The 23,521-nt window shown below is 39.6% G+C and overlaps 1 long non-coding RNA gene across 1 annotated transcript in view; it reads left to right on the top strand.

Moving 5' to 3' along the window:
• The window catches only part of LOC116564520, a 47,013-nt gene that overhangs the window by 16,651 nt on the left and 6,841 nt on the right, over positions 1–23,521 (top strand). Inside the window, exon 2 of the long non-coding RNA XR_004274938.1 lies at positions 5,198–5,291. This is a non-coding gene — a long non-coding RNA (uncharacterized LOC116564520). The remainder of the gene's footprint in view (positions 1–5,197; positions 5,292–23,521) is intronic.

Genomic DNA, 23,521 nt, shown 5'->3' with positions numbered 1-23,521 from the left:
CATAATCTGCAAATGCACATCTGAAGGTAATTACATCTAGCTAGGACAAATCATTTCTACTTTTATCTTAGCAATTGACCTGGTGTATAAAGTGAAAGCAATTCACTCCCCTGCCTCTGTTTTCCCACTTAACAAAGAGGGAAAAGATCATTTTCACTGAGTGTTGGAAAGTTCTTTTTCATCATTAGAGAAAATCTGTAAAAAATTAGTTACTGAATCTGGCTTTGGCATGAGGACATGGGCTAAAACTGTTTTTGATCTGTTGCAACTGGTATGTCGTTGGGGATGCTGCTATTTCTTGAAGTTTCTCTCATCTTTCCAGCAGAAAGAGGTGGGCTTTTTGTGAGACACTGATGTATATTTATTAATAGATAATATAAGTTATATATCTAATAATGGTATCCTCTTCCCTTTGGCTGCTTACAAAGGGCAGAGACAAATAGGCCAGCACTTAGAAGAATGTGGGATTCACAGAATGCCTTTCATGTCCTAACCACAGCCCTGCCACTCATTTCTCTATCCTATCTTTTTCTCCCATCACTTTTATTTAACTGATTGTATCTTGCTGAAATGTATGCATCTTGGTAAGCCATCCTTAATCCTCCCAGGACAATGCAAATAAGTAAATAACTAGTTACTGACTCAAATGTTTTTAATCTTATACTTGATTCCTGGCTTTCCTTTAATAAAGCACTTGGAGTTACTGGCACTCAAGTAACTCAAAGTATCAATGTTCCATGACTTTCTAGAATGAACTAATCCAGTAGAGATCAATTGATGGCAAAAAGCTGTAGTATATTAAACTCCAGAGTTCCTAGCTGGAAGAAGTTGTAATTTTAAAATTGGTTGATCAAGAAATAGATGTTGACAATTGACTCAATTTTAGTAATGTTTTAAATGAGTCTATTTTAATAATACATATACAAATGATGAATTTATAATTTGTTCATTGTATTTTATTAGTCACAACCCATCTACATACATTTGAAAATGGTGGCATATACATATGGTGAAAATAGCATTTTCACTGGCTTTCAGATTATGCTGGTGAGCTTATAAACTAGAAGATCCCTTGCAAGAAGGCCATAGATTCCCTAGAGGTGAAGCTTTGCAGGCTGGAAATCTTGGCATTCTTCCTTTACTCATTTGTCAAGCCATATTGGGTGAGGTGCTAGAGTCCGCAGGCATGCTTTTGTACTAGAGTGCTTCACTTTCATGAGAACTGGAAAACAATTGGCTCAAAATCAACCTTTAGTAACAAAATTTCCCTTCTAACTTTCTAGACGTGTGTCGAAATCACTTCATTAAATTTCAACAGTGTTTAAGCATGCATTTGTACTGTGATTTTCACTTTTTAAGCACTCAAATGTAATATTTTGTTATCAATTATATTATTTATCAATTATGTATTCTTGTTAAAGAATATACCTAAGAAGAGAGGGATCTCATTTTGTGAAAAAGAAATAGTAGGGAAGAAAATCAGTGAACTGAGGTCGTGCTGCAAGTTAGAGGTCAGCCCTAGACTAGAACTTTATTTTCTAAGTTTTTAAAGAGATGGGGTCTTGCTCTTTGCCCAGGTTGGCCTCAAACTCCTGGGCTCCAGCAATCCTCTTGCTTCAGCCTGCCCAATAGCTGGACTATAGGCACAAACCACCGCATCCAGCTAGAACTTTTCCTTTCTTTCTTTCCTTCTTTCCTTTCCTTTTCCCCTCTTTCTTTCCTTCCCTCCCTCCCTCCTTCCCTTCCTCCCTTCCTCTCTTCTTTCCTTCCTTCCTCTTTCTCTCATTCTTTCTTTCTTGATTTCTTCAGGGTCTCTCTCTGCCCGGATCAAGCTATCCTCCCTACTCAGCCTCCACCCGCTCATAGTATCTGGTACTACAGGTGCACGCCACCATGTTCGGCTAATTTTTGTATCTTTGTAGAGATGGGGTTTCACCATATTGCGTACTCCTGGGCTCAAGTGATCCTCCTGACTCCGCCTCCCAAAGTGGTGGGATTACAGGTGTTTGCCACAATGCTGGCAGAATTTTAATTCTTAAAATGATTTTTTGCTGCTTTTTCCTTTATCTTATATTGCCTAAGGGCTGTCTTTCTTTCTCTTTTTTAAAAAAAAAAAAAAACATATTTTTAAGTAAACAAGGTCTCAAGCCCTCAGCCACCCCTTCATGTCTTACAGTTTCCGCCAGCGAAATTGTAGTACTGTGCGCAGGCCTGGGTCTCCTTGTCCTTCAACAACTTTGGCTCCCCCTGGGGTCTTGAAATCACTCTGCCATCTGCGTATATACAATAAGAAATCAAGATTATCTACTCCAGCTGGCAGCTTTTCTGCTACACAGATTTGCTTTTCCATGAACAAAAACTGGCACATCCGATCTACTGGAATTTTGTGGCTGCTTAATGGAATGTATTGAAACCAACTCAGCTAAGTAGTGTTTCTACGTCTAGTCATGCCTCAGGAAGGGGCTGTACTTAAACCCCAATATGAAAAAGCATTCAATGAAAGGCCGTCTTGCCTCAACAATGTCCCCTGCAGATACTTTCTGGGCACGAGGGACGCCGTAAGGGCTCCACGTTGCTTATGTTGGTGAGAATCTTTTACTCATCCTGACACGGGCTACTTCTGATTGATAATCCGTCTTTCTTCTTGGGGATCCCCGAGGAATTTTTAAGAAAAAAATGCAACTTGTTTTGTGAACAGAAAACCAAGTTTGGCTAAGACTAAAACAATAATAATGAAAGAAAAGCGCGTGAGAAGAATAAAAATGAAACAGCACTCTTTCTTTCCTTTAGGGCAGCGCAGGGGACGGACGGACAGCGGAGAGGGTGGGAAACGCACTCTCTCACTGAGTTTATTTTTAACATCAAGTTAAAAGCATACTCTGTGTTCTTTCCTTTTAAAAATTGACTTTTAACCTCCTGAGGCATTTTTACTCTATTCTGCCTGTGGGATAAAACCCCTTTTGTGGCTGGCAGCTCCCACTGGGTCTTTTCCCATCGCGACAGGCTTACGGAACCAAGTAGTTAGGGCAATGGAAAAACCCCAGCATTTTTCTTCAAAGGGTTTCTCATTAGCATATGCACACAACTTCTGTGCGCACAGAGGCTTAGAAACCCTGGCTGCTTACCTGGAGTTTGAGCTTTCTTGCATTTTTCAGAACTGATAGGGAAAACTCCTGTTTTTAAAATAGTTTGAACTCGTAAAATAGTGGAGACAGTCTTTCTTCAGTCCACTGCAAAATTTATTAGTTGAGTTTATGAATAATGCAACATACATACATACACTTACACCTATAAAATTTGATGTGAGTGAACAGAAATGGTAATAGCTAATCTCTAACACTTTCCGAAGACTTCCCATGGGCAGGCCAGATACTGTTTATGTGCATTTAATGCTCTGAACAGTCCTCTCAGGGTAGAAAATATTATCATCCCATTTTACAGATGAAGAAACTTGAACTCAGGGCTATTAAAGGTTATACTGTCAGTGAGTGAGTTTGGGGAAGGGATTCAAACTCAGGCAAGACAGTCAGTTCAGGTCCACTGCTAGCCTATACCATATGCATATAATTAAAATAGAAGCCCCTACTTTAAGATATTGTTGCTTCCATCTTTTGGAAAGTTATCAAAAATACCAATTTTGTTAGAAGAAGACATTTTACTGCCACTTACAAGACTGTTGTCACAATAAATATATAGATCTACAATGTGTTGATGAGGTGAAGTGTGCTCCCTTAGATGCGACAACCTTGTGCAGTGCACAGCTTGCACGAAGGTACATGACAGCCATTCATACATGTACACACGCAAACACACATGTGTACTTCCACAGAAGAAAAAAAAAGACTTAGTTTAGTCTTTTCATCTTTTAGAGGTAACCGCGCTGATCTGACTCAGTAACAGGTCTTCTATGTGGCTCAGTCTAGAATGAGTACAGATCACATTAAAGGGTCTGAAACCAGTTGTATTAGTACATAGTTCAAAAATACCCTAGTCTTACTTCCTTCTTCTCCTCTGGGGAATAAACACTGAATACACATTTTACACAGGAAGTTCTGTGTATATAGATGTGTTAAGGGATGAGGAAAAAAGAAATAAAATAGTTCACAAATCTAGGGAGATTAAACTTTTATTATGGAAAATTTCAAACATATACTGAAGTAGAACAAAAAGTATAATGAACCCCACTTTCCTCCACGAAACTAACATCCAGCTGTAAAAAGCTTCGACTAATGGCCATTCATGCTTCATCTGGATTTTTAATCACTCTCCTCCATATTTGAAGCAATTCCTAGACGCATCATTTTAGCCAAAAATATTTCAGTACATATCTCTACAAGATATGAAATATTTTCAAAATATAATCATGATACCATTATTACATCTAAACAGAAATAAGAAGGCTTCAATATCATCATATAGCCAGTGTTCAAAATTTTAACTGTCTCCAAAATGTCCCAAATTTTCTTTTTTCATTTGTCTGTTTTTACCTTGTGTTTGTTTGAAATGGGAATCAAGGCCGGGCATGGTGGCTCATGCCTGTAATCCCAGCACTTTGGAAGGCCAAGGTAGATCACAGGTTCAGGAGATCGACACCAGCCTGGTCAACATGGTGAAACACTGTCTTTACTAAAAATACAAAAATTAGCTGGATGTGGCGACGTGTGTCTGCAATCCCTGCTATTCAAAAGGCCGAGGTAGGAGAATCACTTGAACCCAGGAGGCAGAGGTTGCAGTGAGCAGAGATGCCACCACTGTACTCCAGCCTGGGCAACAGCGCAAGACTCCATATCAAAAAAATTAAATAAATAAAATAAAAACTAAAACTAAAAAATAAATGAAATGGGAATCAATTAAGTTCAAATATTGCATTGGCTGTTATGTTTCTTAAGTCTCTTTTAATGTACAAGTTCTTTCTTCATCTTCCTTCATCTCTTTCTCTCTCTCTCTCTTTTTTTCTTTTTTTTTTTTTTTAACCAGAGTCTGCATTTTGCTAATGGCATTCTAGTAATGTTTAACGTGGTCCTCTGCTGCAGATTCCTTTCTGTATCTGCATATTCTTTTAAGGTACTTGGGTGAATTTGATCCACAACCAGGCTTGGAAAATACTGGAGAAGTTTTGCTTCTGCTTCTAATTTCTTAATGTCTTTTGTCTTTTTATTTTAATTTCATTTTTTTCTATTTCTTAAATCCTCTGTAGGAAGTATGGATTTCTGAAGGTCTTGGTTGAAAAAACAAAACTCAGAGGAACTTGGGTACAGCCATAAAACTACATATCTACCACCTGTTGACAGGTAATGAATGCTGGCTTGAATGTTGAGGGCTCTAGGATCCCTGGAACAACTAAGGGGGCTTCAGAGGAACAGTTTCTCACCCAGGCTTGGGATGGGCAATAGCTCTGAATTAGTGGTGCTGCAGAAAAAGAGGACCTCCCAGCTGGAGGGATTTGGTCTCACTTGAGGCCCTGTGGGAACTAGTAACCAGCAGCTGAATTGTTAATTAACAGGCAAAGCCTGGCCTGGAATAAGCTGGTGCTTGACTTAAGTGGAGTTTAAATAGCTGGGAAAATGATTGTTCTAAGGCTACTTGACTGATGTTAAATCTACATGTCTTCAGCGGATTGTAAGATGAACACATTTGTTCATTAGAGTGGTTTTTTTGTTTTTTTTTTTTTAAGATTCTGGTTTTGCCAAACAAACCAAAGATCTGTAAGTTCACCAGGCTCTGGTTTACAGCCTCCATCTGCCTAAGGATCTATTGCACTAATGTCCTTGCTAGCACAAGACCACCTTGCTATCCTGGATGCATTTCCAGGAGAAATGCTTGGGGCAGATGCAGTGATATGTTCTGTCCTAGGCACCTCAGCTGCTTCTGTCATCAACCTGGGTGATATGCTTTGGCTGTGTCCGCACCTAAATCTCATCTTGAATTGTAGCTCCCGTAATTCCTGTGTGTTGTGGGAAGGACCCTGTGGGAGGTAATTGAATCATGGGGTCGGGTCTTTCCCACACTGTTCTCGTGATAGTGAATAAGTCTCACGAGATCTGATGGTTTTATAAAGGGGAGCTCCTCTGCACACGCTCTCTTTCCCGCCACCATGTAAGCCGTGACTTTGCTTCTCCTTCACCTTAGACTGTGATTGTGAGGCCTCCCCAGCCACGTGGAACTGTAAGTCCATTAAACCTCTTTCCTTTATAAATTACCCAGCCTCTGGTATGTTTTTGTTAGCAGCATGAGAACAGACTAATACACTGGGCTTGCTTTCTTCTGTGCATCTTGAAGGATTAAGAAGATTTAAAAAAAATAAATAGCATAGTATTACATTTTCTTGGATTTACATTAGAGCAACAATTTCTAAGGAGTTTGTAGAAGTACACATTTGAGGTTATATGGCTCCCCAGGGAAGAATTAGGGACAGTAGGCAGAAGTTATAGAGAAGTCATTTTAGTGGTATTTCTGTTTCTATTCCTCCGCACAACTCTGGGTTATTGGAAGAATTGGTTATTAAAACTATTTAAAACTGGGCTTTGTTACAGCCAGCTTCAGCATGATGTTACATACAAAAGATATTCAAAGCAATATTGAAATTGTGAACTGGTGAGGGGTTTTGGACTTTCTTTCCCCGTGTTCACGTTGATCTGTCACTCCCTGCCCCAGGTCCCTGCTGTTCTCCTTGTCCCATACCTGCTGCCTAAAAAGGTGTTTGCTGTCAGAAAGCCCAGGATCAAAGTGTCTCTACCACTGGCTAGCTGGGCGACCTTGGGTAGATCCCTCAATTCTCTGAGCCCTGTTATCTTTACCTGTAAAATAAAGATTATATCACCTGCTCCACCTACTATAAGAGGCTGTTGTGAGAATTAGCTTCTTATGGTAGGTGGAGCAGGTGATACAAAAGAGTTAATGTAGGTGAAAATTCTGTCCTTCATTAAATGACAAAGCATCACACAATTGCCCTTGTTGTCTGCTGCCTCCCGGCTACCTGCATTCATTCATTCCTGGCTGAGAGTGTAGAAGTCGAACAAGGCCTCATTACTTTTTAGTTGTATCATTTGGGGCAAGTCATGCTGTGAATTTCTGTTTCCTCATACATAAGATGGGAATAACTTTACCTGACATTTATTTGCATCCTTCTTTATTTACATTGCACCTTGACCCAGTGCTGTTATCAGCACGAAGACTGAGATAAACACACATAAAGCACCTAACATAGACTTGGCACCCAGTCGGTACTCAGTAAATGGGAATTCTTTTTCCTTCCCTGTACTTGGAAATTGGACTATGGTATAGCCCAGCTGATGTGCCTTCCTTTATAAAGAAAGAACTCCTCTCTAATGCTGAGGATACTACTGTCTGAAATTGAAGGAGGGTGAAAACTACTTCACCCTCAACTTTTTCTCTCATTGCTTTGCTCATGACCCAAACATGCTTTACATTCTCTCTGGAAGTCTGTAGACTAGGGAGTTATATAATGGAGTCTTCTTTTAGTACTTGTGGATAAAGATTCCTCAACAGCATATGTGAAAAAGACTCAAATGTTTGGTTGACTGCAAAATTAACATGAGTCAACAGTGTGATGAGCAAGCAGGAAATGTATTTTAGGAAGTGTGAAGGGAATGGTCCAGTGAGAGGATAGTCTGAGACTCATTCTCCTCGTGTTGGTCAGACTACACGTGGACTAAAGGACTCAGTTCCAGATGCTGACATCTCGGGACAGATCATCAGAAAGGGAGTACAGGGTGTTTTAGTAACTTTCAGAAAAACTGAGGCTCCTTAAGCTGCAAAAGTTGTCTTTCAGGAGGGAGATGTATTGTCTCTTGTTTTTTGAATGGAGGGAACAAAACACTGCCACTTTGGATTTACATAAGAGCAACAATTTCTAAGGAGTTTGTAGAAGTACACATTTGAGGCTATGTGACTCCCCAGGGAAGAATTAGGGACAGTAGACAGCAGTTATAGAGAAGTCATTTTAGTGGTATTTCTGTTTCTATTCCTCTGCACAACTCTGGGTTATTGGAGGAATTGGTTATTAAAACTATTTAAAACTGGGCTTTGTTACAGCCAGTTTCAGCATGATGTTACATACAAAAGATATTCAAAGCAATATTGAAATTGTGAATTGGAAAGAAATATAACCATAAATATACGAGAAATTAAAACAGGTAACAAGAGACAATAAGGTATGACTTTGTGTCAATTAATTCAGAAGACATGCAAAATGGTTAACTTCTAGAAAACAATAATCAATATAAACTTAAGAAGAAATAACCTAAATTCCATGATCTTGAAAGATATTACATCAATGATTATATCTACCTATATTATGAAATCACATACAAATAATTTTTTTTTAAGACAGAGCCTTGGCTTACTGCAACTTCTGCTTCCTGGGTTCGAGCAATTCTCCTGCCTCACCCTCCCAAGTAGCTGGGATTACAGGCACCCACCACCACGCCTGGTTAACTTTTGTATTTTTAGTACAGACGAGGTTTCACCATATTGGCCAGGTTGGTCTCAAAACTCCTGACCTTAAGTGATCCTCCTGCCTCAGCCTCCCAAAGTTCTGGGATTTCAGGTGTGAGCCACTGCACCTGGCCACAGATAATTTTTTACAGGTGATTCTTACCAAAGTTTCAAGGACTATATAATCCCAATCTTATATAAACTCTTCCAGAGACTATAACAAGATTACAAAATGAAGGAGTACCCCAAAGTTCATTTTATTAGACTGACATAAACTTGAATCCAAAATAAGACAAGGACAGTAAAGAAAATTTTAGGCCGGGCACAGTGACTCACACCTGTAATCCCAGCACTTTGGGAGGCCGAGGCAGGTGGATCACCTGAGGTTGGGAGTTCTAGACCAGCCTGACCAACATAGAGAAACCCTGTCTCTACTAAAACTACAAAATTAGCTGGACATGGTGGCACATGCCTGTAATCCTAGCTACTTGGGAGGCTGAAGCAGGAGAATCACTTGAACCTGGGAGGCAGAGGTTGCAGTGAGCTGAGATCGTGCCATTGCACCCCAGCCTGGGCAACAAGAATGAAATTTCGTCTCAAAAAAAAAAAAAAATTGTAAGCCAACTTCACTTCTAAATATAAATTTGTAAATTCTAATAAAATTCAGCAAAATTGGTAACTTTAAAAATGAAAACACTCTATATTTTGTTTAAAAACAAAAACATACTATACCATATAATGCATAGTAATACACTATAACTAGGTTAAGTTCCCAGGAAAGCAAGGATGATTTAATATTAGAAAAATCTATTAATACAATTTACCACATTAACAAATTACAAGAGAAAAAGCACATGATTACTTCAACAGAGGCAGAAAAATTATTTGTGAAAATTTAATATTCTTTCATGTTAAAAAAAATCAGGAGATACAAACTGAGGCAAATTTCCTTCATATGTCTATCAGAAACTTGTAGCAAACATCATATTTAGTGGTAAATATTTAGAGTTACTTCCTTTCATATGAGGAACAAAATGAAATGCCTATAGTTATTATTTCTAGCCAATCATTATTTGGGCATTCTAGTTGAACAGTAAGACAGGAAAAGGAAGGCATATAAAAACAAAACAATCACTATTCACAGAAATTGACTACCTTCATAGAGTCTGAGATAAAATACAGGCAAGCAATTGGACCTAACATGAAAAATCAACACATTACTAAACACAATATTAGCATAAAGATAATTTATACTCCATCAACATCAATAAATAATTTTTAAAATATTAAATATTATTTAAAAATTGGACATTGATTTTGTATCCTGAGACTTTGCTGAAGTTGCTTATCAGTTTGAGAAGATTTTGGGCTGAGACGATGGGGTCTTCTAGATATACAATCATGTTATCTGCAAATAGAGACAGTTTTACTTCCTCCTTTCCTATGTGAATACCCTTTATTTCTTTTTCTTGCCTGATTGCTCTGGCTAGGACTTCCAATACTATGTTGAATAGGAGTGGTGAGAGAGGGCATCCTTGTCTAGTGCTGGATTTCAAAGGGAATTCTTCCAGCTTTTGCCCGTTCAGTATGATATTGGCTGTAGGTTTGTCATATATACCTTTTATCATTTTATGATACATTCCATTAATACCTAGTTTAGTGAGAGTTTTTAGCATGAAGGGCTGTTGAATTTTATCGAAGGCCTTCTCTGCCTCTGTTGAGATAATCATGTGGTTTTTGTCTTTATTTCCGTTTATGTGATGGATTACATTTATGGATTTGCTTATGTTGAACCAGCCTTGCATCCCCAGGATGAAGCCTATTTGGTCATGATGGATAAACTTCTTGATGTGCTGTTGCATCTGTTTGCCAGTATTTTATTGAAGATTTTTGTGTCGATGTTCATCATGGATATTGGCCTGAAGTTTTCTTTTTGGTGAGTCTCTGCCTGGTTTTGGTATCAGGATGATGTTGGTCTCATAAAATGAGTTAGGGAGGATTCCCTCCTTTTGTATTGTTTGATACAGTTTCAGAAGGAATGGAACCAGCTCCTGTTTGTACGTTTGGTAGAATTTGGCTGTGAATCCGTCTGGACTTGGACTTTTTTTGGTTGGTAGACTATTGATTGCTGCCTCTACTTCAGCCCTTGTTATTGGGTTTCAACTTCCTCCTGGTTTTGTCCTGGTAGAGTACAGGTGTCTAGGAATTTATCCATTTCTTCCTGGTTTACTGGTTTATGTGAGTAGAGCTGTTTGTAGTAATCTCTGATGGTAGTTTGTGTTTCTGTGGGATCAGTGGTGATATCCCCTTTATCATTTTTTATTGCATCTATTTGATTCTTTTCCCTTTTCTTTTTTATTCTGGCTATTTTGTTGATCTTTTCAAAATGCAATCTACCCATCTGACAAAGGGCTAATATCCAGAATCTACAAGGAACTAAAACAGATAGATATACAAGAAAAAGCAAACAACCCCATTCAAAAGTGGGCGAAGGATATGAACAGACACTTTTCAAAATAAGACATATATGAGGCCAACAAACACATGAAAAAATGCTCATCACCACTGGTCATTAGAGAAATACAAATCAAAACCACATTGAGATATCATCTCACACCAGTTAGAATGGTGATCCTTTAAAAATCTGGAGACAACAGATGCTGGAGAGTATGTGGAGAAATAGGAATACTCTTACACAGTTGGTGGGAGTGTAAACTAGTTTGACCATTGTGGAAGACAGTGTGGTGATCTAGAAATAGAAATTCCATTTGACCCTGGAATCCCATTACTGGGTATATATCCAAAGAACTATAAATTGTTCTACTATAAAGACACATGCGCACATATGTTCATTGCAGCCCTGTGTGCAATAGCAAAGACCTGGAACCAACCCAAATGCCCATCAATGATAGACTGGACAAAGAAAATGTGGTACATATACACCATGGAATACTACACAGCCATAAAAAATGAGGGACATGGATGAATCTGGAAACCATCATTCTCAGCAAACTGACACAAGAACAGAAAGCCAAACGCCATATGTTCTCACTCATAGGTGGGTGTTGAACAACAAGAACACATGGACTCAGAGAGAGGAACATCACATACTGGGGGCAGTTGGGGTGGGGTAGGGCAGGGACAGTGAGGGGTGGGGAGGGAGAGGAGGGTGGGGAGGGATAGCAATAGCATGGGGAGAAATGCCAGATATAGTGTGCACCTAAAGTAAAATAAATAAATTTTAAAAAAATCTAAAGGGAAAGAGAAAAAAGAGCTGATGAAATTAAATGGCAAATACCTGACCAAAAAAAAAAAAAAAATTTAGTTCTCCCCTAATTAATTAATGAATTCAGAACAATCCCACTCAAACCAAAACTCTTTTTTTCTTTTGGATACTTGATAAGATGATTTTAAAAGAATCATATGGAAGAGCAAAGGACCAACAAGTTTGCAGAAGACCAAGATAGGAAGGCTCACTTTAACCTATTAAACATGTCAGTCAGGGTTCAATCAAGGCACTAGAGCCACAAAGAGTGTTATGACATGGGATTTATTTTAGGAAGCAGATCTTATCCAATTGTGGGAGGAGCTGGGAGATGAAGATCTGGAAGGAGAAGCTGGGAGATCAGAGAAGAGTCTAAACCATCTTCTGAAAGCACTGGCATAAGTCGACATGTCAGAGTTTACAGAAAAATCTAAGAAGCCAAGTACACATCCAGCTACTGAATTTGTACTGCAGAGGAAGCTCATGGAGAAGGTTGTGTGAAGCTATTGCTTTTGTGAATCCACCTCCTCTGTGGCTGTTAGCCAAATATCTGGTAGTAGGTCTTAGGCTACCAGACCAGAATTTGGGAAGAGGAACAGGATGCAAAGCAGAGGAGAGCAAGGGCAAGTTAGAATGTGTTAGGTACTTCTGTGTCCATCACCCATCTAAATGTGAAGAGCTTCAAAAAGTGAAGGACTCTCCTTCACTTCCACATCCCGAAGTCTCACACAAGGTCTTAACTTGGCCAACTTGGACCTGGAACCAGGCAGAGAAGGGAATTCCTAGTTCAACCAAAGTGGTAATGAAATAATCTAGCATGTCAAGATGAATGTTAAAGCTATTATAATTAAGACAGTGAAAACATGGGCAGCATAGGGAGATCCTGTCTCTACAAAAGAAAAAAAAAATTAGCAGGTGCAGTGGCATGCACCTGTGGTCCCAGCTACTCGGGAAGCTGAGGCAGGAGGATCACTTGAGGTCAGGAGTTCCAGACTAGCCTGAGCAACACAGCAAGATCTCATATCTTACAAAAATAAAAAAAATTAGCTGGGCATGATGAAGTGCACCTGTAGTCCCAACTCCTCAGGAGGCCAAGGCAGAAGGATTGCTTGAGACTAAGAGTTTGAGGTTGCAGTGAGCTATGATCAAGCCACTGCAGTCCAGCCTGGGCAGTAGAATGAGATCTTGTCACGAAAACAACAAAAACAAAAACTAAGCAACAACAACAAAAAGACAGGAAGGAAGAAAGGAAGAAAGGAAGAAAAGTTTGTTGTAGGCAAAAAAAAAAAAAAAAAAAAAGAGACAAAAACAAAAAAAAGTAGAGTAATGGAATAGAGAGCCTAAAACCAGGCCTATTCATATATAGAAATAATCTGACAAAAATGACTTTACAAATTCATTAATGATACCACAATATTTGGTTTCTTATATAGAGAGGTGATTGAAAAAAATCCCTTACCTCACACAAGTCACAAAATTAAATTCTACATGAAACAAGTCCTAAAATCCTAAATGTGAAGAACAAACTTTAGAAACTTTTACAAACAAAATATAGGATAATATCTGTATGACTGCACTGAAGAGGATTGATTAAGCAAGAGAAAAAAGAATACAAAGAATGATACATTGACTAGATTCCAATTTAAAACTTCTTGACAAAAAAATGTCATAAAAACTAAAAAGACAAGCCACAGACTAAAAAAAGATATTTCCAACATATAACAACAAATGAGTGATTATTGTTCAGAGTAGTTAAAGGATACCTACAAGTCAAAATGAAAAGTCCTAGGGTAAGGAAAGGAATAGGAAATTCACAGGAGACAAGACTTGAATGGCCAATTCAAAATGTTAAAACAGGGCTCACACTTACTGAGCACTCACTGTATATTATTCTAAAGGCTTTATTGAGCATTAACTATATATTATTCCAAATGCTTTGCATATGTTACCACATGTATTCTTGGCAATGAGTGCATGAACTAGGTACTACGACCTCTTTCTTCTTCCAGAGAGGGAAAGTAGGGCGGAAGCCATACAACTAGTAAGCAGTAAAGCCAGCATTTGAACACCAGTGGTTTGGCTCTAAAATCTGGGTTCTTAACTACTGTTCTATTTTATCAACTTGTTAAATTTAATCATCTGACCATACTCGCTGTTGTCAAGGTTGTGGCAGAATGGCAACAACTGAACCCCATTTGTTGGAATGTAAATTGATAAAACCACTTAGTTGGAGAGCAATTTGCCTTTGTAAATTGAGGCTGTTAGGTCCACAGCCTAAAGTCATACGCATACAAACAAGGAAAATGTACAAGAATGTTTTTTGTTGCAGTGTTTGTAATGATACAAAAATACAGTATAGAATATGCATACTATGGAATATTAATATGAAACAATATAAGTAAAACCCTATAATATAATTTCGATTTTAAAAAGCAAGTTGGAAATGGATATATACAGAGTATGATGCCACTTATATAAAGTTTAAAGGTATGAAAAACATTGTATGGTTTATATATGTTGTAAAATTATAAAACATGAAAAAACAAATGTAAAATTCAGGAAAATGGTTGCCATTATGAAGGGGAATGAAATAATGTGTGATTTTGCAGGAAAGATAAATTGTATTCATAATACCATATTTCTTTAAAAATGAGTAAATAGGGCAAAATATTAAGACACAACACAACTAGGTGGTGAATATATTCTATTCTTTTTTGTATTTTTAACTTCAATGGCCTGACCCACATTTCTTACCTCATTTATCACTCATCCTCTTTCATATTGCCACCTTCTGGGGCCTCCTACCTTTCATTGAACAAGCCGTGCTTCCTCACGTCACACTTCCCCTCACTTGGGAATGTCTTCTGCTTAGAAAAACCCTGTTGATCTTTCATGGCTTGGTATACTTCATTTAGAAAAGCACCTGAACCTATACCCATGTTTATAGCAGCATTGTTCACAATAGCTAAAGGGTGGAAGGATTTCAAATGTCCATCAACTAATAAATGAATACAGCTAGTGCTTGACTTACAACCACGATTGGTTCCGACAGACCGGTTGTAGCACGATTTGGTTGTAAGTTGAGTAGGCTATATGCACGCGGAGATGGTAGTGCTTCCAGAAGCTGGTCCGCACTGTCATATGCCCAGCTGGGCAACGTTTGCGCTGCCAGACGTGGAGCAGTCGTGGCTAGCGATTGTGGTTGTAAAGTCGAATGGTCGTAAGTTGCATAGGTCGTAAGTCGATCAATACCTGTAAATGAAATGCGGTATATCTACACAATGGAATATTATTCAGCTGTAAAAAGGAAGGAAATTCTGACACATGCTACAACATAGGTAAAACTTAAAGACATTATGCTAAATGAAATAAGATAGTTACAAAAGCACAAATATTGTGTGAGTCCAGTTATATGAAGTGCCTAGAGTAGTCAAATCCATAGATGCAGAAACTAGGATGGTAATTGCCAGGGGCTGGGGGAAGTAGGTGACATAGTTTGGCTGTGAACCTACCCAAATCTCATCTTGAATTGTAGCTCCCACAATCCCTACATATTGTGGAAGGGACCCAGTGGGAGCTAATTGAATAATAGGGGTGAATTTTTTCCATGCTGTTCTCATGATAGTGAATAAGTTACGAAATCTGATGGTTTTATAAGGGAGAATTCCCCTACACACACTCTTTTGCCTGCTGCCGTGTAAGACATGCCTTTTCCTCCTCCTCCACCTTCCACCATGAATGTGAGGCCTCCCCAGTCATGTGAAATTGTGAGTCTACTAAACCTCTCTTTCTTTATAAATTATCCAGTCTTGGGTATTTCTTCATAGCAGTATGAAAATGAACTAATACAGTAGGGATTGGGGAGTTATTAATAAGGACAGGATTTCAGTTTGCAGAGATGAAAAAGTTCTGGAGATGAATAGTGGTGCTTGTTGTACAACATCATGAATGTACTTACTGCCACTCAACTGTTCACTAAACAATTGGCTAAAATGGTGAATTTTATGTTACATGTACATTTCACCATATTAAAACAAACAAAAAGCCAAAAGGCAACTTATAATATTATTAGAAGTATCTCAAAAAAGAGGCAGAGGAAGATGACATTTCTCTTATGTACTCCCAAGTAGAAGCCATCCAGCCTCAGCCCCTGCGGGCTCCCTGTTTCCTCTCACCTTGTGGATGTGTTCTGTTTTTCCAGTGGTATCTTTGCTTCTTCCTGTACGGCAAACTCAAATTACCACTTCTGCACTCCTGCTTCCTACCCATCACCCCAGTGATGACAGTAAACCCTGGGGTGCTTTCTTACCTGTAGTAGTCTGTTCTTATACTGCTATAAGAAATATCTGAGACTAGGTAATTTATAAAGGAAGAGAAGTTTAATGGACTCTAGTTCCACATGGTTGGGGAGGCCTCACAATCATAATGGAAGGTGAAGGCGGAGCAAACGGCATGTCTTACATGGTGGCAGGGAAGAGAGCGTGTGCAAGGGAACTGTCCTTTATGAAACCATCAGACCTCTTGAGACTTATTCACTATCACAGGAACAGCATGGGAAAAACCTGCCCCGATGATTTAATTACTTCCCCCTGGGTCCCTCCCCTGACAGGCGGACTAATGGGAACTACAATTCAAGATGAGATTTGGGTAGGGACACAGCCAAACTGTATCATCTCCCTTTCTGACTAGACCCAGTGCTCTGAGCCTCTTGTTTCAGAGTCTATTTCTACCTTCTCCTTCAATTTCCCTCCCCTGCCCAGGTTTTGAGAATCTGTTTTCAGAGTTGTAACCTCACCTCATGTTCTGATTGCTTCCTGGGCCTGGCAATCTGGTTTTGGTTTCTTGACTCCATTGTGAGTTATAACCAGGGTTCACCCAGTGACTCTGCTTTATAGGAAGGGCCGAGCCTTCTGCATTAAGGAACAAAATTTGCTGACAGGAACTATAATGTGACTCCATTTTATGGTTTATCAAATGTGGACTTGCTTGTTATTATGAAATCAATTTAAAGCCTTTAGGGTGATCTATTAAACATGTATGTATGTATGTTGTGTGTGTGTGTGTGTGTGTGTGTGTGTGTATCTCCATTTGCTTGTGTATGCATAGAAAATACCAGAAGCGGATAACAGAGGTTTCTAGGGGAAGGGCAGTCTTTGGTTCAGTGCTGGAGCTGAGTGACAGCAGAAGAAAAATTCCCTGTAAACTTCCCACCTTTTCTTCACCTTGAATTGTTTATAATAAGCATATAATAAAAGGAAATATTCACAATGAAATGCTGTGTTTTAACTGGTGTAATAAGCTCTTAGTATTTGATTCTGAGTCCCTCTTTCAGAGGCACTGTCGTTCAGATATGCTGCTAAGGCTAATGTCAGCTTCCAGGGGAAATCATCATCGGGAGGTGCAATTTCAGATCTAGCTGGAGAGAGGCAAGGGTGTGGCTACAAACCCCTTTTCTAATCTGAACAGGATATTTGTGAGGCAGTCACTGTGTGGCTATGGAGATGAGTGATGGGGCTGCCATTCTGGTCCTGCCATTCTGGTCCTGCCGCTGCTGCTTCCTCTGAAAGCAATTTAGAGGCGAGCCAAGAGGAACAGCGCCTACCCCTTTAATTAGCCTGTGGAGCCAGGCAAGGTAAATATTTGTGACTGAAACAGCGTGGATCCATGGAAGCTGGGATTTTAGCCTAGAAGCCTTGTGCTGCCAAGTTGCCATGAGACCAGAAAGCTGGAGCTATGTTTTGCCACAGAAAGTGCTTCTGAATTGAAGAGAAGTGGGAAGGAAATTAGCAGTAGAATTAAGGTCTGTGTGTTAGATGAGGATGATAAGGGTTTATCTGTACCTTAGGTTAAAGGCATAAATTGTACTTAGTTTTATTTTGTCTTTATATTGATTTTTTATATTAAAAAAAAATTCAGGCTGGGCATGGTGGCTCATGTGTATAATCCTAGTACTTTGAGAGGCCGAGGTGGGAGGGTCGTTTGAGCCCAGGAATTTGAGACTAGCCTGGGCAACAAAACAAGACCCCGCCTCTATAAAAAATTAGCCAGGCATGGTGGTGTGCACCTGTAGTCTCAGCTGCTTGAGAGGCTGACGTGGGAGGATCGCTTGAGCCCAGGAGTTGGAAGCTGCAGGGAACTGTGATGGCGCCACTGGACTCCAGCCTGGGTGACAGAGCAAGACCTTGTCTCTAAAATAATAATAAACATTTCAAAAAGTAAGAAAAACATATAAATAAAAAATTTAGTGTCCTGAATGTTGACTTATTGAACTCCCTGCATTTACTAGCTCATTCTCTGGTTTCCAGGGATCCTGAGTAAAAATCAGATCATTTCACTGCTCTGCTTATAACTTTTCAATGCCTTTTCATTTCTCTTAGGATAAAATCCTGACTTCTATAGCTCATATGAAGGATGACTGTATGACTATTCAAACTGGGATGGCTATCAATATGTATGTAAAGAAAACAGATACAAGGGGGGCTCTCCCAGGAAAACTAAGATGTACCCACAAGACCCTGCCAGATCTGTCTCCAGCCCCAGCTCTCTCCCTGTCCCCATCTGCTCACTTTGCTCCGGGTATGACTCCCTTTTTAATGACATCACCGTTGGAGTCTTCACTGTCCCCTCAGTCATGCTCCTGTCTGTTCTATTTATCTTTGTGGTCTCAGATGTCCACTCCTCTGAGAGGCTTTCCATGACCCATTCTAGAGTGGTGGCCCCAGTTATCTCTGCACATTTCCATCATCACACCTGATATAATCTGGGAAGATACTGTTTATGCATTTGCTTACTGTCTGTGTGAGCTACCGGGATGAGACCAGGGACTTGTCTGTCTTGTCCATTAGCCTGGCACATGGTAGGGACCCAGTAAATACATGGCAAAGGAATGAACAATCAGGTGAAGATCCTTACGTCGGACTGAATCACCCAGAGATGTCCACTGCCTTTCTCATCCTGTGAATTAGGTCCATCTTCAGTAGAAGAGAATGAATGCAAACAGAGAAAAGCAGAGGGAATAGAATGAGAGAGAGCATGCTGGACGAATCTTGGCTACGGGCGTTATGGGTATACACTTTATCCTTCATTTGTTCTTTAATGGGGTGGCCATTTAAATAAATTTAAATAAACTTCTCCCTTTTCTTAGCCTTTAGCTAGAATTGGGATTGGGGTTCCATATTTACAATCTAAGACTTTAGTAAAACACAATTAGCCCCTTTCCTTTGGAATATGTATTTCCATTTTTAAAGGACAACATGTGGCAGCATATATTAGTTTCACCTCATTATTGATTTTATCTTCTTCCTTGGTAAATTAAGGGAGAATAGATTAGTTTCACATTTCTACTGTAACAAATTGCCACATAATTAGGGGATTAAAACAATATACATTTATTATCTTACTATTCTAGAGGTCAGAAGTCTAAAATGGGTTGAAAGGGCTGTGTTCTCTCTGGGGGCTCAAGAGGAGAATCTGTTTCTTTGCCTTTTCCAGCTTTTAGAAGCTACATGCTTTTCTTGACTTAGAGTGCCCCATATTATACTTCCATAATCACATCTCCTTATCTGAATCTGATCCTCCTTTATCAAGACTTTTGTGATTACATTATCCAGGATTCACTTCAATGCAGGATAACCTCTCCATCAAAAGATATTTGACTTAATCACATCTGCAAAGCTCCTTTTTCCATGAAAGATGACATATTTACAGATTTTAGGGATTGGAACCTGGGCATCTTAAGCAGGCCATTATTCTGTTTATCACAAAAGGCAACTCTCCCTGTCCCCGTCTGCTCACTTTGCTCCAGGTGTGACTCCCTGTTTCTTCGCTCATGGCTGGAATGTGGGTATACCAGCTGGAGCTAAAGCAACCATCTTGGGCCATTATTTAGAAGTCATGGCCTGAGGATAGGGGAGTAGCAGGATTGAATGCTCTGGGATCCTAACAGTTTTGTGAGCTACTCTGCCAGTCTTAGACTGCTGTTCTTCTGGCTTCTTTGAGGTTCTTTTGAGTTTTCTAAATCTGATTGATACAATTATGCTCTTTACAGTTTTTTTATGTTCTCCCCTTTCCTCTCGGTTTTATATCCCAACTATTTCTCCATGCTATAAGTATTTAAGTGTTTTACAACAGCTGTTTTGTTGTTGTTGTTATTGTTTTTAAAGACAGAGTCTTGCTCTGTTGCCCAGGCTGAAGTTCAGTGGCACAATTAAGTTCAAGGCTCACTGCAGCCTTGAACTCTTGGGCTCAAGCGATCCTCCCACCTCAGCCTCCCTGGTAGCTGGGACTACATGCACATGCCACCATACCTGGTTAATTATTGTTTTCTTTTTTTTAAATTGTGGAGACAAGGTCTTATTATTATGTTGTCTAGGCTGATTTTGAACTGCTGACTTTAAGCAATCATCCCACCTCAGTGTCCCAAAGTCCTGGAATTACAGGTGTGACTCACCACGCTTGGCCCCACAAACTTGGGTTTTGAGGACTATACAATATTCCAAGTTTTATTTAATGATTCCTCAACTAGTCAACAATTAGATTTTTAATTTAATTTAATTTTGTTTTATTTTGAGATGAAGTCTTGCTCTGCGGCCCAGGCTGGAGTGCAGTGGCATGATCTCAACTCACTGTAACCTCTGCTTCTCACTTCAAGCAATTCTCTGCCTCACCCTCCTGAGCAACTGGGAGGTGTGTGCCACCACGCCTGGCTAATTTTTGTACTTTTAGTAGAGATGGGATTTCACCATGTTGGCCGGGCTAGTCTTGACCCCCTGACCTCAAGTGATCTGCCTGCCTCAGCCTCCCAAAGTGCTGGGATTACAGGTGTTAGTCACTGCACCTGGCCAACAATTTCGATTATTTTAAAAAATTATTTTGAATCAAGAGTTCCATTGTTTTAATAGAAGGATTATAAGAGGATGTCCATGTTTAAATGTGCATCTCACATCATAGCATGTGCTTATATTAGGCCAATGCATATTTAAATCAGGGCCAGGTGTGGTGGCTTACACCTGTAATCCTAGCACTTTGTGAGGATCCTCCCTAAGGTGGGAGGATCGCTTGTGCCTAGGAGTTTGAGACCAGCTTGGGTAACATAGGGAGACCCTCATTGCTATAAAAAATTTATAAAAATTAGCCAGGCATGGTGGCATCCTTCTGTGGTTCCAGCTACTCAGGAGGCTGAGGCAGAAGGGTTGATTGATTGAGCCTGGGGGTCAGAGGCTGCAGTGAGCTGTAATCCCATCACTGTACTCCAGCTTGGGTGACAAGGTGAGTCCCCATCTCAAAACAAAAACAAAAATTTAAAAAAATGACCAAATCAGGTGGGAGCAAATTACCCTGGTTAAAAGAAAGCTTCTGTAAGAAAACCTTCAATTTCACGTGCTCTGAATTTGAAAACCTAAATCCAGGAAAGTGGCAGGAATATCACATATATAATACTTTTTAAACTACCAAGGTGACAGTAACATAGCCCAGGGAACTTTTAAAAATAAGTTTTTCATACTTGAGTAAAACTTGGTTTTATTAAATATTTTTAGTCAGATTTTTCTGCAAAGAAGGTTGTAGGGAAAAAATTGAGTCACTGTACTGTCACTGCCCCATGGGGCAATAACAAACGATACTCTCTCAACATCCCACACAAACAGCACATTAGGCAATCTTTAGTGGTCTGTACTGTTTCCCTGAACAGCAGCCATAAAATAAGCTAAAAGGCACTCAAATATAGGTCAATGATAAGAACTGTTTTGTAATATGCAGTCTCAGGGGTTGTGTAATTATAGTGAAGATAAAAAGTCCACACTGCATCCTGCTGCAGAATGGCCATCACTTGCACGTGAAACTTAAGATGTTATTTACTCATCTGTTTATTTAGCTCACCACTCCCATTTTTTTAAAGCCTGTATCTTTCTTCACTGTACTCCTTATAGCTTAATATTGCATATTTATTTGTTTACTTGTTTTTTTGGCTACCTCATTAAAGTGTAGCAGGGATCCTGCCCACCTTCTTCACTGGAGTAGTCGCAGTGTCCAGCACTGTTGCAGGCACAAAGTGGGTGTCACATCACAAACACCCACTGCAAGGTGGGTGGGAAATTTAGAGGGGAACTAAAGGGATGTGGTGGGACTGAGTCATGAAGGCACTGAAGGGGATTTGATTGGAACTTGAGGCAGTGGGGGGTGGGGGTCACAGAAGGATGTTAAACTGAAGTTGGAGGATGGTGAGGGACAAGATCAGACTTGGATTTTAGATAAATAACTCCAGATTTGTTGTGGAGGAAGGGTTTGGGATGGCAAAATAGCCTGGAGTTAGACCAGTGAAGAGGCTTTTGCAACATTCTAGGTAAGTGGAGAAAATAGCCCAAGTTCGAAAGTTGATAAAAATGAGATGAACAATAATTATCAGTACAGTAAAATTTGCTGTATAGACAGCTAGTCATTATAATCCATTGTCTAGACTACACTTCCCAGCCTCCTTTTCAGTTAGGGATGGCCATGTTGTTATGTTCTGGCCAATGGGATTTGAGCAGGAAGAATGACCTCTGTAGAATTCTCTGGTACATAACTCCTTCATGTTTCCCTTTTCTGGCCAATAGGGATGGAGAAATCATGTACTGAAGATAACTGGGTATCTACTAACTAAGTCCTTGTAAAACCATGCAGATAAATGAGGAAGAAATGTCTATTACATAATCAAGCCACTGGACAATTTTACGTCCATTTATTACAGCAGCTAGTGTTACCCTAATGAATTTTAGTACATGTATTTTTTGCTAAGCATCATTCTTAATGCTTTATATATGATAACTCATTTAGTCTTCCCAACAGTTAGGATCATTTTATTATTATTATCCTCAATTTATAGGTGAGGAAATGGAAACACAGAGGGGCTGTGTAACCTACCAAAGTTACACAGCTAGGAAACGATGGAGCCAGATTTCAGAGTTCTGGCTCTAACATTTTAAGCAATATCTGATTGTGGAGCTGGATATGAATGAATACTTTTTAAAAAAAACATATAGATGCTCCTTCCTTTCAATTAAACATTCTGAATTAAAATGGAACCTTAAAAATATTTAAATGGTCAAGCATAAACATTAATTAAAAAGCAAGTCATTTTTATAAGATAATATTTCAAGTAAAATGTAAATAAAACCATCTTAGAAGGGGTTTCCTAGAATCAGTCCCTGTGCCTAAGATTTCTATGCAAGAGCTTTGTAGGGAAGAGTTTCTTGGAAGTAAGGGAAGCAAGACTGGGCAGAAGGAGAAGGTAAGCTATAATATAGTCAACACAGAGCCCATGGCATGGGATGAGTCCTCGAGCTGGGATCACTCGTCAGAGTTAGCAGTCATCAAGGCAAGGGGTCTGGGCTTCTGTGCTCTGCCTCAACCAGTCATCACTGGATACTGGATATGGGCTGCCAGCTTGGAGAATTTGTGAGCTTGAGTAAGGCAGCTTCTTTGGAGAGAGATTTAGCTGTGAGCCAGCACTCCCATGCAGCTGGAAGAATGAGCATCATGGTCTTGAAGGATCTGAGTGGCACCTCACAGCATCCACCACAGAAATCATGAACTACTGTATTTAAAAATGTTCAGTTGCTCTAGATTGTCCTATTGAGCTTCAGACTCATGTAGCCCACTATCTACTAATTGTGGCTAAAGCATAAAATATATGCTGCAGGGGGATTGCCTAAAAATAGGATTTCACAGGTGAATTGGCCTGGGGTGAAAGCCTTAAATGGTGTTCCAGGGAGTTTGGGTAGAGGAAAGCCTGGTGGCTTCATGGAGATGGAATAGCACAAG

The sequence above is a fragment of the Sapajus apella genome, unplaced genomic scaffold (assembly GCF_009761245.1).
Source record: "Sapajus apella isolate SASKATOON/1434 unplaced genomic scaffold, GSC_monkey_1.0 scaffold2, whole genome shotgun sequence".
In the NCBI taxonomy this organism is placed as follows: domain Eukaryota; kingdom Metazoa; phylum Chordata; class Mammalia; order Primates; family Cebidae; genus Sapajus; species Sapajus apella.
The sequence above is the reverse complement of the archived record's forward strand: the minus strand, read 5'-3'. Positions and strand labels throughout refer to the sequence as shown.